This window comes from Capsicum annuum, chromosome 2 (genome assembly GCF_002878395.1).
Source record: "Capsicum annuum cultivar UCD-10X-F1 chromosome 2, UCD10Xv1.1, whole genome shotgun sequence".
Taxonomy (NCBI): Eukaryota; Viridiplantae; Streptophyta; class Magnoliopsida; order Solanales; family Solanaceae; genus Capsicum; species Capsicum annuum.
In genome coordinates this window covers 55,898,286-55,913,192 of record NC_061112.1, presented here as the reverse complement: position 1 = coordinate 55,913,192, position 14,907 = coordinate 55,898,286, and the positions used below count along the sequence as shown (strand labels likewise).

Sequence of the window (14,907 nt, the reverse complement as noted above, 5' to 3'; positions counted from 1 at the left end):
TCCTGATACCCAGCCTATATCTATTCTGCCATGCAGAATGGCACCAGCCAAACTCAAGGAATTGAAAGAGCAGTTGAAGGATCTCTTGGATAAGGTATTCATTAGATCTAGCATATCCCCATAGGGTGCACCAGTCTTATTCGTTCGCAAGAAAGACGGTTCTCTCAAAATGTGCATTGATTAACATTATCTCAATAAAGTCATGGTCAAGAATAAGTATCCTCTTCCCAGAATTGATGATTTATTTGATCAACTTCAGGGTGCCAGCTATTTCTCTAAGATAGACCTCAGATCTGGCTATCATCAGCTCAGAGTCAGAGAATGTGACATTCCAAAAATTCTTAGTTATGTCCTTTAGTCTTACCAATGCCCCAGCCTTTTTCATTGACTTGATAAACCGGGTGCTCAACTAGTACTTGGATATGATCATCATAGTCTTCATCGATGACATTCTTCTCTATTCCCGTTGTGAGCGAGATCATGCAGACCATCTCAGAATTGTGCTTTAGACTCTTAGATCATCAGTTATTCACCAAATTTAGTTAGTCCAAATTTTGGCTAAGGTTAGTACATTCATGGTCATATCATTTCAAGTGATGGCATTAGAATTGATCCTTAAAAGACTAAAGTAGTAAGAAACTGGCCTCGCCTTGTATCTCCATCAGATATTAGAAGTTTCTTAATTTGGTTGGCTATTACAGATGGTTTATTGAGGGATTTTCTTCTATTGCGTCCCCTATTTCTACACCTGACTCAAACGAAAGTCAAGTTTCAGTGATTAGATCCTTGTGAGAAAAGTTTTCAGGAGGTAAAGACTCGACTCACCTCAGCTCTAGTCTTAGCTCTTCTAGATGGTTCAGATGGGTTTGTAGTGTATTGTGATGCATCCAAAGTAGGTTTGGGTTGTGTCCTCATGCAGCATGGTAAGGTCATAGCCTACGTCTCCAGACAGCTTAAACCCATGAAAAGAATTATCCTACTCATGATCATGAGTTAGCAACCACAGCATTTGCCTTAAAGATTTGGAGGCATTATCTATACGGAGTTTATGTAGATGTATTCATAGATCATAAAAGCCTTCAGTATGGATTCTCTCAGAAAGATCTCAATCTTCATCAGATAAGGTGGTTAGACCTCTTGAAAGATTATGACATGAGCGTCCTTTATCATTCAGGCAAGGCCAACGTAGTAGCCGACACTCTCAGTAGACTGTCTATTGGTAGTATTGCTTATGTTAAGGACAGTAGGAAGAAGTTAGCTCAGAAGGTCCATCAGCTTGCCAGGCTAGGCATTCGCTTAGTCGATATAAAGGACGGTGACATATGGGTTCAGAGTAGTTTAGAATCATCTGTAGTTTCAAAGATGAAAGAAAAACAAGATAGAGATCCTAGTCTAGTTAAGTTGAAAGAATAAGTTAAGGATAAAAAGGTAGAGGTTTTATCCCAAGGGGAAGATGGTGTTCTATGTTGTCAGGGTCGTATGTGTGTTCCAGGTGTAGATAACTTAAGGCAGCAAATTCTTACAAAAGTACATGGTGCGTGCTACTTTATTCATCTAGGGGACATAAAGATGTACTGCGACTTGTAGGAAATCTATTAGTGTAGTGGTATGAAGAAAGATGTTGCAGAGTTTGTGGCTAAGTGCTCTATATATTAGTACGTAAAGATAAAGAATCAGAAGCCTAGTGGGTTCATACAGGAGTTCAGTATTCCTACTTGGAAGTGGGAAGAAGTGAACATGAACTTCGTAACGGGTTTGCCTCATACTCGTTATCAGCATTATTCAGTTTGGGTCATTATAGATAGAATGACCAAGTCAGCTTATTTCCTTCTAGTCCATACCTCTTATTCAGCCAAGGATTATGGCAAACTCTAAATCAGAGAGTTGTTCAGATTGCACGGTGTTCCATTATCCATTATGTCAAACAGAGGTACCCAGTTCACCTCTAAGTTCTGGAAAGTGTTCCAAAGAGGTCTTGGTACCCAAGTTTATCTCAGTACAGCCTTTTATCCTTAGACAGATGGTCAAGCAGAAAGGACAATTCAGACTCTAAAAGATATACTAAGGGCGTGTGTGATTGATTTCAATGGTAGTTGGGATGATCACTTGCCTTTGATCGAGTTTGCATACAACAATAACTATCATTCTAGTATTAAGATGGCTCAGTTCGAAGATCTCTATGGTAGAAGATGCAGATCTCCAGTTGGTTGGTTCATAGTTAGTGAGGCTTCAGTTATAGGGCTTAACTTAGTATTTGATGCCTTAGAAAAAGTCCAGTTGGTCAGAGAAAGACTCTGGGCTGCTCAGAGCCGACAGAAGTCTTATGCAGATGTGCGTAGAAAGGATCTAGGGTTCGAGATCAGTAATTATGTCTATCTAAATATCTCTACCATGAAGGGAGTGAAGAGATTCAGCAAGAAAAGAAAGCTCAGTCCCCAATATGTCGGTCACTTCAAGATACTCAGTCATTTCGGCAAGGTAGCTTACGAGCTTGAGTTGCCTTCAAATCTATCCTCGGTTCATCCTGTTTTCCATGTCTCTTTGATCAAGAAGTGTATAGGTAACCCAGAAGTTATAGTCCCTATTCAGAGTGTAGACGTTCAGAACATCCTCTCTTATGAAGAGATTCCAATCAAAATCCTAGACTATCAGACTCGTAGACTGGGGAATAAAGAAGTTCCTCTTGGCAAATTTCTTTAGAAAAATCAATTCGTTAAGGGAGCTACTTAGAAAGCAGAAGCAAATATGTGAGCCAAGTATCCTTACCTCTTTCCTGCCAACTCAGGTCAAGCTCAAGGTAACAATTCTCCTTAAGATTTTCAGTTTCATGTTCAAACTTTAGTTATAATCTTGTTACTCATTTCATGCTCATAATTCCATTATAAACTTGATATTAAATACCACTGCACATTCACTCATACATTCATGTATCAATTCAGTTATATAGTCCTGCATCAAACATGCATCCTTATTGTAAGAAACCCAGTTCATCAAAACACTTAGTAATTCATTCACGAATTAGTTACACATGCATCAGATATACATGCTAAGTATGATATATTCAATTATCAGTAATGTCAATCATGAAATCATGTTCCAGTCATTCATGCTTAGTATGTGTTTCAGTATATCATTTCTCCCCTCTTAGTTGGTCTTATTCGAGGACGAATATTCTCAAGGGGGAGATATTATAAGACCCTGTAAAATACTTAAGCTTAATTCAGTCCTTTAAGCTTGTAAAGGGGGTCACAGACTTAGAAAATTCTAGCTAAGTGCCCAGACTTAGCTTAATTTTGGCCTTCAAAAGTTGAAAAATTCATTTCGCCACCTTAACGTCCATTAATGGTCAAAATTCTTGTTAATTCATGATCAAGAAGGTCAATAGATGTTCCCCGATAAGTTTTGAATTTCTTGGAACAAGAAAGTTTGGAAGTCTAAAACAGTGGACTAATGCGATCTTAGTGTGTCGTGTCGCCAATCACGTTGGTCACGAGTTGTGCAGACTACCAGAGCCAAAACAACTGAGGCTCATTGCTTTTACAATGCGCCGCATAGGGTATACCATCGGTGCCCAGTTATTTAGTCATTAAATGTCTGCATTTTTAAGGGCAAAAGGGTAATTCTCCCACCCATATATACGTTAAAAACACGGGATTAAGTCCTATTTACACCAAAATATAGCCACTTCCCTCAGGATCCTCTCAAGAACACATTAGGGTTTTCAATTGGGGATCCAAGTCCAAGCAAATTTCTCTATGAATCAATAATAATCTTCCATCTAATGTATGCATAGTGTTCATTCATCGACTTCTTTCGTCCATGAAGCCCAAGAATCAAATTTTAAATTACGAATTGTAATATTCATTCTGTGAACTGAATTATGTTCATGTGTTGTTGTTGTATGAATTCCAAGATGGAACCTTTATTATGTCATTATGAAATTACACTAATATGTGGACTGAAATCATGAAATTGGGTGGAATTACGAAGTAAGGTTGTATTAAATTCATGCTCATGCCAAAGCCTTAAATCATGCAATCTAAGTGTTTGATAAAATGCCTAAGAGAATAAAAATTATGCTTGATAGTTAAACTGTGACCCAAGTTATGAATATATGTCTTCCCCTATGTTTAAAATGATTTCCAAGATGATTGTTGTGTAATACAAATATGATATTAAAATGATGAAGTTAAGACATGATCATGTGCATTCTAAGCTATATACATGATTTTGATAACCATGTGCTTCATGAAATATCCCCTACTGTCATAGTATAAATTGTTGATGTTGTCCATGTATTCGATAAAGTAATGCTTTGTCAGTTTTCCTTCTATCGAGTCTTGGGGGTACTTGTACCCAAAAAATATAGTAGTGTGCCTAGAGCTAGTGTCATGTTTCACGATTTCCTCAGTCTAGCCATGATTCCTGGAACTCAGTCAGTCATGTGACTCAAGAAATCTTAGTGAATTAAGAAATCTCAGTAGTATTCTGCCAATCAACGGAACTCCATGAAATCAGTCTAGTGCAGTTCGGTTAATTATGTTCAGTGTCTATTCAGATGGGAGTAGGAATTAGCACCGAGCTAAACCAAGGATGGGAACTCACCTGTTGTATAAGGGTGTGATTCTTAGATGCAATCCTTGTGTTCCTGAACTACGTAGCCTACGTAGGTTGAGATATCATAGCCTGTTATATGAGGGTAGATAAGGTGGCTTAAACTGTTATATGAGGGTTCCTACCATTCTCACTAGAGTTACCTGTTATATGAGGGTTACACACAGATTGTCCTTACCAGTGGCACGGTATTGACACCCTTCCAATTGGGGTTACATATTGGACCCCAACTCAGCTATATTGAGTTTATTTGGGGCATATCAGTTAGATAACAAATTCCCACAATTTCAGTTACATGATCAGGACTATCAGATACAGTCATCCATTTTCAATAAAAGAACTCAAATAGTTCTTTAGAATTTAGGATTGTTAGATACAGTCAACTTAGAATAGTACAGAACTCAGCTAGTTTTATCAGAAACTAGACTGTCAGATACAGTCACTCAATATAAGTTATTTCAGTTATTAATATCTCTTGTTATCAACACTCAGGCTCAGTAATCATGTCGTCATAATCTCAATTACAGTTATTATGTATTTATGCATGCATTCTCACGTTCATGTTATCCAGCTAGTTAGTATAGTTCATGTATGTGAACCTTTTCCATTTATCCTACCTCACATATATACCAGTACATTCAATCGTACTGACGTACTTGTGCTATGGTGTTTTTATACCGTAGGTTCAGAAGCATGAGCTCCAAAGCATCAGTATTAGCCAGGTTTAGCAGTGAGTCCTCATCATTTGAGGATGATATTTTGAGTTATTTCATTAATTCAATTTTAGCTTTCAGTAAATGGAGTTAGTTGGGGACATATCCCATCAACTCATTATTAAGACAGTAAGAGGCTTTTCAGACTATCATGTTCAGATGGTTATTTCAGTTGTTTTGGGTATTTCATACCCCATCCAAATAATATGTTTTTGTCAGTTATGTTTATCATTGAACCTTTTGGCCTATCAGCCTTTCTTTCTGCATTTTTATATGTATATTTTTTAGTGTACAACTACAGATATTATTCATGGGTTATCTTATGGTCCTTCGAGATCATAGGTACCGTGTAGCATTTTAGGTATCAGATTCGGGGTGTTACATCCACCAATAAGGAACGTGAGCTGGGTTTAGACCATCGTGAGACAGGTTAATTTTACCCTACTAATGGCAGTGTCGCAATAGAATATCAACCTAGTACGAGAGGAACTGTTGATTCACACAATTGGTCATCGCGCTTGGTTGAAAAGTCAACGGTGCGAAGATATCGTATGATGGATTATGAATGAATGCCTCTAAGTTAGAATCTGGGCTAAAAGTGATGCATGTGCCCGTCGTTCGCTTGCTGACCCATAGTAGGGGCCTCATCCCCTAAGGGCACGTGTCATTGGCTAAGCCATCACAACGGAAGGTTCTCGGTAGCCTCCTTGAAGTACAATTTCCATCGAGGGGTGGGTAGAATCCTTTGCAGATGACTTAAATACGTGATGGGGTATTGTAAGCGGCAGAGAGGCCTTACTGCCACAATCAAATTAGATTCAACCCTTTGTCGCTCTTGTTCGTCCCTGCCCCTCCAATCAAATCATTTTTCCGTCCATCTTCAAAGGACGTTTCTGCTTTCATTCTTGGAAAATCCCAGTAAGTTTTGTTAGTTCAGCTTACCTTCAAGCATGCCGTGGCATATCCTCACCCGAGTTCGTGTTTGTTTTCAAGTGTCACATGCGTTTCATTCCAAATGGTTAGGTATTATATCAAGTGGCCTTACGTGTAAAACTACTATGTTGCAATTAGATGTTTTCCACAATGTTGAGTGCGGCTCAAGATCCCAGTGATACATTGTGAGGCCAACGTCGGTGCGTGGAGGCATGTCACAATTAGAGGTTTAGGTAACCGTCAAGTGAAATCCTAGAGACATGTCTAATGACCCGAATTTCGATGTTCGGTGAAATCAACAGCGTGAAAAACAAGTATAGTCAAGTGCCATGATGAAAAATGCCAAAGGACCTATAGTTGCCTACCATGGTGGTGTCTTTGTTGAGTTGGTTGCACCAAGGCACCATGGAACCTAGCACCATGGTACCATGGAACCAAGGAACCATGGCGCCAAGGCACCAAGGCACCATGCAACCACGGCGCTGTGCACCAAGGAACTATGGCGCCAAGACACCATGGCAGCGCGCACCATGGTACTATAGGTCCAAGGCACTGCGCACCATGGCACCAAGGCACCACACACTATGGCAACAAGGCACCATGCACTATGGTACCAAGGCCTTATTGCATCGCGCACCATGGCACCCATGCATCCTTAGCTAGCAACTGTGTGCTTAGAACCCGCGCCCCCGTGTACCCGCCGCGAACACATCAAGGCACAATGACACCATGGGAATGGTGAAGGCACCGTGCAAAAATCAAAAGAGCGTAAACCTAGGTTCAATCATCCGAATATATTCATAACGTTCATTCATCATCATCCCCACCGTTGCATACTCCTTACATTAAATACATGCTCAAAGTATTTTTAACGATATTTTAATATTACCTCATATGCTGGGGAAGTTTTCATAGAGTCCCCAAGTTTTTCTTTTTAATTTTTTATTTAACCTTTAAATATTTAAATTTAAATATCGAATATGCACTCAATTATTGGTTTAAGGTCATTCTAATATGCATACATTGGGGTTGTTACTTATCTATTTCATTCTAGGCAGTTTTCCAAATGTCCCCCACATTATTTTTATATTTTTTAAAATTTTGTATTGAATATCCTTAAATTTTAATATTTTATATCATTACGTTATACGTATACATATGTACTCAATTATTGGTTTAAGGTTACTTCATTCGAATATGCATGTTTTGGGGTTGTTACTAATTTGTTGCACTCTAGGCCATTTTACTAATGCCCCCACATTATTTTTGTATTTTTTTAATTTTTTATTTAATATCCTTAAATTTTGATATCTTATATCATTACGTTATAAGTACAAATATGCACTCAATTATTGGTTTAAGTTAACTTCATGCACTGGGAATATTTTCCTAATGTTTTCATATTTAAAAAATATTTTCATATTTTTTATTTATTTTTTGAATTTTAACAAATAATATTTGAGAAAAAAAATTCTTAATGAAAATAATCATTTACAAATTACGTGACTCTTTTGTGAGTGCATTGGCTCAGTCTTATGTCGAAACGTGCAGTTTTAGTCCGTACATGTCTAGTATGATTCTCTGGTAAAATCATGTCTACTCCTTTCACTTGAGTTTTTTGAAGCATATATAAGGTGGGTAGAGGTGTTGAAGGAACTTCAAGGCGACTGTCGCTAGTTGGCATAGGCGCTTATTGGGCATATCGGCATGCAGTGTGGGCACATGGCAGCATGAATAACTAGTCCTTGCCAACCATCGATGCTCACGAAACAACGTCGATGGTGCTTCATTGTGCGCTCGTGTCTGCTATAGGTGGCATCATCCAAGACGGGTACTTTATTGTGTGCAGCGAGTTCTAGATGCTGCTCTCGGGGTAAGCTCCAGGCGCTGCACGCATGGGGCCAAGCTGAATGCGTATAGAGCGTCGACGTGGGAGGCGCTCGTGCACTAGCATCGACGTGTCTTTATCTCTTCTACTCCCCCTAAGGGTGGGCAATCATGTCAAGAGGGACTTGCTTTAGCCTTGCAACATCCGCATGGGCACCAGCTCACTATATCTATTACTAGGTATTGGAGATGGTGCTGGGTGTATATCAATGGAGCATTTGGATGCACGGCGCATAAGTTGTGTTCGATATGTGCGGTTAGGTTGGATCCCTACTAAAGCAGCGACGTCCTGACCTGCCTTTTATCTCAGTCGTAGCTTAAGTCGGTTTCTTATGTTTCATACCTAATGCCCAGGCATTATCAAGTTTTCTCTATCGCCTTTTGCCCCTCACATTCTGCGCGAGAAGTGAACCGAAAGGTTGCCCCCGTGTCCCATGCCTTTCTCACTTCGTCGTGCGATGTCGTGGTCCATGAGTGGTGGTTGGGATTCTCAAATACGATAGATGCAATGGGCATGGGGTATTCATCGGCTCCTATCTGTCCTATATGATGCTCCTTGCAAACGATGGTCACGCTTGCCTTCAGCCCGTCCAAGCCCTTTTAGGCAAGCTGGGCTTATAAAATGCCGGCATCGATGAGGAATGCTACCTGTTTGATCCTTCCAGTAGTCATATGCTTGTCTTAATGATTAATCCATTTATGTGCAAGTATGAACAAATTCAGACTGTGAAACTACGAATGGCTTATTAAATCAGTTATAGTTTATTTGATGGTATCTACTACTCGGATAACCATAGTAATTCTAAAGCTAATACATGCAGCAAACCCTTACTTCTAGAAGGGATGCATTTATTAGATAAAAGGTCGACGCGGTCTCTGCCTGTTGTTGTGATAATTCATGATAACTTGATGGATTGCACGGCTATCGTGCCGGCGACGCATCATTCAAATTTTGGTCCTATCAACTTTCGATGGTAAGATAGTAGCCTACCATGGTGGTGGCAGGTGATGGAGAATTAGGGTTTGATTCATGAGAGGGAGCCTGATATATGGCTACCACATCCAAGGAAGGTAGCAGGCGCGTAAATTACCCAATCCTGACACGGGGAGGTAGTGATAATAAATAATAATACCGGGCTTAATGAGTCTGGTAATTCGAATTAGTACAATCTAAATCCCTTAACGAGGATCCATTGGAGAGAAAGTCTGGTGCCAACAGTCGTGGTTATTCCAACTCCAATAACGTGTATTTAAGTTGTTGCAGTTAAAAATCTTATAGTTGGACTTTAGGATAGGCCGACCGGTCCGCCTATGGTATGCACCGGTCATCTTGTCCTTTCTGTTGGTGATGCACTCCTGGCTTTAACTGGCTGGGTCATGCCTCTGGCGCTGTTACTTTTAAGAAATTAGAGTGCTCAAAGTAATCCTATGCTATGTATACATTAGCATGGGATAACATTATAGGATTTTAGTCCTATTACGTTGGCCTTCAGGATCGGAGTAATGATTAATAGGGACAGTCAGGGGCATTTGTATTTCATAGTCAGAGGTGAAATTCTTGGATTTAAGAAAGATGAACAACTGTGAAAGAATTTTCTAAGGATGTTTCAAGAAAGAAAGTTGGGGTCTCGAAGACGATCATATACCATCCTAGTCTCAACCATAAACGATGCCGACCAGGGATCGATGGATGTTGCTTTTAGGACTCTTCGGACACCTTATGAGAAATCAAAGTTTTTGGGTTTCAGGGGGAGTATGGTCGCAAGGCTGAAACTTAAAGGAATTGATGGAAGGGAACCACTAGGAGTGGAGCCATCGGCTTAATTTGATTCAACACGGGGTTACTTACCAGTTCCAGACATAGTAAGGATTGACAAACTGAGAGCTCTTTTTTTATTCTATGGTGGTGGTGCATGGCTGTTCTTAGTTAGAGGAGCGATTTGTCTAGTTAATTCCATTAACAAATGAGATATCAGCCTACTAACTAGCTATGTGGAGGTATCCCTTCGCGGCCAGCTTCTTAGAGGAACTGCGGTCTTTTAGGCCACGGAAGTTTGTGGAAATAATAGGTTTGGGATGCCCGTAGATGTTCTGGGCCGCATGCGCACTACACTGATGTATTCAATGAGTTTATAGCCTTGGCCGACAGGCCCAGGTAATCTTTGAAATTTCATCGTGATAGGGATAGATCATTGCAATTTTTGTTCTTCAATGAGCAATTCCTAATAATCACAACTCATCAGCTCGCGTTGACTACGTCTCTGCCCTTTGCACACACCGCTCATCGCTCCTACCAATTGAATGATATGGTGAAATATTTAGATCACGGTGATGTGGGCGGCTCGCTGCCCACGACGTCGCAAGAAGTCCATTGAACCTTATCATCTAGAGGAAGGAGAATTCATAACAAGGTTTTTGTAGGTGAACCTGCAAAAGGATCATTGTCGAAACAAGTACAGCAGAATGACCCGCGAATATCTTTAACAACTGGAGAGTCCACGCGGCCGGGGTGCTTTGGCCCTCTGCATGAGTGCCTTGCCCTTATCCCCGACACACGCGCCCAGCATTCGCATATGGTGACTAATAAACACCAACGCGGTAAGTGCTAAGGAATACTTAAATTGATAGCTTGCCCCATCCATGGCGTGCATCGAGGGGATTTGTGCTTCTCTTATAAACGTAAACGACTCTCGGCAACGGATATCTCATCTCTCGCATTGATGAAGAACATAGCAAAATTCGATACTTGGTGTGAATTGCAGAATCCCGTGAACCATCGAGTCTTTGAATGCAAGTTGTGCTCGAAGCCATTAGGCTGAGGGCACATCTGCCTAGGCATCACGCATTGCATCATACCTCAATCACAGAGTGGGCTATCATCATGGGGCAGATACTAGACTCCCGTGTGTGTCGAGATTGCAGTTGTACTAAATATGAATCCACATCAACAAACGTCACGACAAGAGGTAGTAGTAACTCAACTCTCTTTGTTGTCGCGACTGTAGCCCATTGTGCATCTGGACTCCAGGATGAGTTTAAGTATATCAGTAAGCAGAGAAAAAGAAACTTATAAGGATTCCCTTAGAAACAGAGAGAGAACTGGGAATATCCCATCCTTAGTATAGGGTGGCTCCATCATCCAAATTGTAGACTGGAGAAGCGTCTTCAGCGGCGGACCAAGCTTAAGTCCCCTGGAAGGGAGCGCCAGAGAGGTGAGAGCCCCGTTGTACCTAAACCCTATCACACCACAAGGTGCTATCTAGATTTGGGTTGTTTGGGAATGCAGTCCAAATCAAGCAGTGAATTCCGTCCAAGGTTAAATACAGGCGAGAGACCAATAGCAAACAAGTACCACAAGGAAAATATAAAAAGGACTTTAAAAAAAGAGCGAAAGAGTGCTTGAAATTGTCAGGAGAGAAGTTGATGGAGGCCCATGATGGACCTAAGTCAGATGTGGAATAGTGATGAGGCGATCTACCGATCGACTTGGGGCATGGACCAGCATGGATTGGGGGACGGCCAACGTCCAGGCTCTCAATATGCTTGTGGAATAACGTCTTCTTGATTTTTGAAGATAGCGCGCACCTCTGGCTTGCTTCAGTATCTACGTACTCCAGAAGCTAGCCTGTGGGCTCTCCATTTGACCCGTCTTGATACATGGATCAAGGAGCCTGAAATGTGTGCAAGTCAATGGGTGAGTAAAACCATAAGACATAAGGAAGCTAATTGGTAGGATCCCTCTGATGGGTGCACCACTGACCGACCTTGATATTCTGAGAAGTGTTCGAGAGTGAGCATACCTGTCAGGACCTGAAAAATGGTGAACTATGACTGAGCGGTGCTAAACCGGAGGAAACTCTAGTGGAGGCCCGCAGTGATACTGACGTGCAAATCATTCGTCTGACTTGGGTATAGGGGAGAAAGACTAATCAAATCGTCTAGTAGCTGGTTCCCTCCAAAGTTTCCCTCAGGATAGCTAGAGCTTGCATGCGAGTTCTATCGTGTAAAGTCAACGATTAGAGGTCTTGGGGGCACAACTCCCTCAACCTATTCTTAAACTTAAAATATGTAGGTCGGCATGGCTGCTTTGTTGATCCGCTTCATAGAATCAAGAGATCCAAGTGGGCCATTTTTAGTAAGCAAAACTGGCGATGCGGGATGAATCAAAAGTCAGGTTATGGTGCCAAACTATGCACTAACCTAGATCCCACAAAGGGCGTTAGTCGATTAATACAGTAGTACGGTGGTCACGGAAGTCAAAATCCATTAAGGAGTGTATAATGACTTACCTGACAAATCAACTAGCCTAAAAAATGGATGGCACTTAATCGGGCGACTTACACCCGGCCGTCGAGGCAAGTTCCAGGCCCCGATGAGTAGGAGGGTGCGGTGGTCATTGCAAAACCTTGGGCGCAAGCTCGAGCGGAGTAGCCATCGGTGCAGATCTTAGTGGTAACAGCAAATATTCAAATGAGAACTTTGAAGGACGAGGAGGGGAAAGGTTCTATGTGAATGGCACTTGCACATGGGTTAGTCGATCCAAAAGGTCAGGGGAACCCTGAAAGATAGCACGTTTCATGCATACTTTGAAAGGGAATCAGTTTAAAATTCCTAAATTCAGACGTGGTGTTCAAAAACAACATTAGAAAGTCCAGAGACATCGGTGGGAGCATCGGTAAGAGTTATCTTTTCTGTTTAACAGCCTGCCCACCCTGGAATCACTCAGTCGGAGATAGGGTCCCACAGCTGGAAGAGCACCACACGTCACGTGGTGTCCAGTGTGCTCCCCGCGGCCTATGACAATCTAGAGGACCGAATATCGTCCATGTCCGGTCATACTCATAACCACATCAGGTCTCTAAGGTGAACAGCCTTTGGTCGATGGAATAATGTAGGCAAAAAAAGTTGGAAAAATAGATCCGTAACTTTGGGAAATGGATTGGCTCTGAGGGATGGGCATGGGGGTCCCAGTCCCTAACTCGTTGGCTGTCGGTGGACTGCTTGAGCTGCACCTGCAGTGAGATCAGGTCACCGCAGGCTAGCCAGAGAACAGACTCGGAATAGTTCATTCAGGGAACTTCCCTGCTCATCGAACAACCAACTCAGAACTGGTACGAACAAGAGGAATCTGACTGTTTAATTAAAACAAAGCATTGCAATGGTCCCAATGGATGTTCACGCAAGGTGATTTATTCCTAGTGCTCTGAATGTCAAAGTAAAGAAATTCAACCAAGCACGGGTAAACGGCGAGAGTAACTATGACTCCTTAAGGTAGCCAAATCCCTCGTTATCTAATTAGTGACACATATGAATAGATTAACGAGATTTCCACCATCCCTATTTACTATCCTGCAAAACCACAGCCAAGGGAACGGGCTTGGCAGAATCAACAGGAAAAGAAGACCCTATTGAGCTTAACTCTAGTTAGACTTTGTAAAATAACTTGAGAGGTGTAGTATAAGTGGAAGCAAAAAGGAGAAAGTGAAATAACACTACTTTTAATGTTATTTTACTTATTTCGTAAATCAAAAATGGGGCACTGCCCCTTTTTTAGAACCCAAGGCTCGTACTGCGAACTGATTCAGGCAGAAGACATTGTCAGGTGGGGAGTTTGGCTGGGGTGGCACATCTATTAAAAGATAATACAGGTGAATGAAGACGAGCTCAACGAGAACAAAATTCTCTTGTGGAATAGAATGGTAAAAGCTCATTTAATTCTGATTTCCAGTACGAATATAAACCAAGAAAGCATGGCCTAACGATCCTTTAGACCTTTGAAATTTGATGCTAGAGGTGTTAGAAAAGCATGGCCTAATGATCCTTTAGTATTTTCCAAGGATGTTTTCATTAATCAAGAATGAAATTTGGGGGCTCGAAGAAAATCAGATACCATCCTAGTCTCAACCATAAATAATGTTGACCAGGGAGCGGCGGATTTTGCTTTTAGGACTCCGCTGATACCTTGTAAGAAATAAAAGCTCTTGGGTTCCGGGGGAAGTATGTTCACAAGGAGGAAACTTAAAGGAATTGATGGAAGGGCACCACTAGGAGTGGAGCCTATAGCTTAATTTGACTCATCCTGGGGAAACTTACCAGGTATAAACATACTAAGGATTGACAGACTGAGAGCTCTTTCTTGATTCTATGGGTGGTGGTGCATGGTCGGTCTTAGTTGGAGAAGCAATTTATCAGGTTAATTCCATTAACGAATCACACCTCAGCCTGCTAACTATCAATGCAGAGCTATCTCTTTGCAGCCAGCATCTTAGAGGGACTACGGCCTTTTAGGCCATGGAAGTTTGACGTGATAAAAGGTCTGTGATTCCCATAGATGTTATGGGCCACACGCGTCCTATTTTGATGTATTATTGATTTTATAGCCTTGGTTGATAGGCTCGGATAATCTTTGAAATTTCATCATGATGGGATACATTGTTGGTCTTCAATAAGGAATTCCTAGTAAGCGTGTCTCATTATCTCGCATTGAATACGTCCCTGACCTTTGCATACACCACCTGGTGCTCCTACCAATTGAATGATACGGTGAAATATTTGGACCACGGTGACGTTAGCGGTTCGCTAACCACGACGTCGCAAGAAGTCAATTGCACCTTATCATTTAGAGAAAAGAGAAGTCGTAAAAAAGGTTTTGTAGGTGAACCTATGGAAGGATTATTGTCAAAACCTTCATAGTAGAACAACCCGTAAAAGTGTTTAATAACTGGTGAATCTGTATGGGAGGGGTGTTTCAGCCCTCCGC

General features: G+C 41.3%; 1 non-coding gene and 1 pseudogene across 1 annotated transcript; both read left to right on the top strand.

The window, feature by feature from the left end:
• The first annotated feature begins 10,832 nt into the window (after positions 1-10,832).
• Positions 10,833-10,988, top strand: LOC124896385. The gene has a single exon (XR_007052747.1). It is a non-coding gene; the product is annotated as a 5.8S ribosomal RNA (ribosomal RNA).
• A 161-nt stretch (positions 10,989-11,149) lies between these two features.
• LOC124896484 lies at positions 11,150-13,996 on the top strand (annotated as a pseudogene).
• Positions 13,997-14,907: the final 911 nt, after the last annotated feature.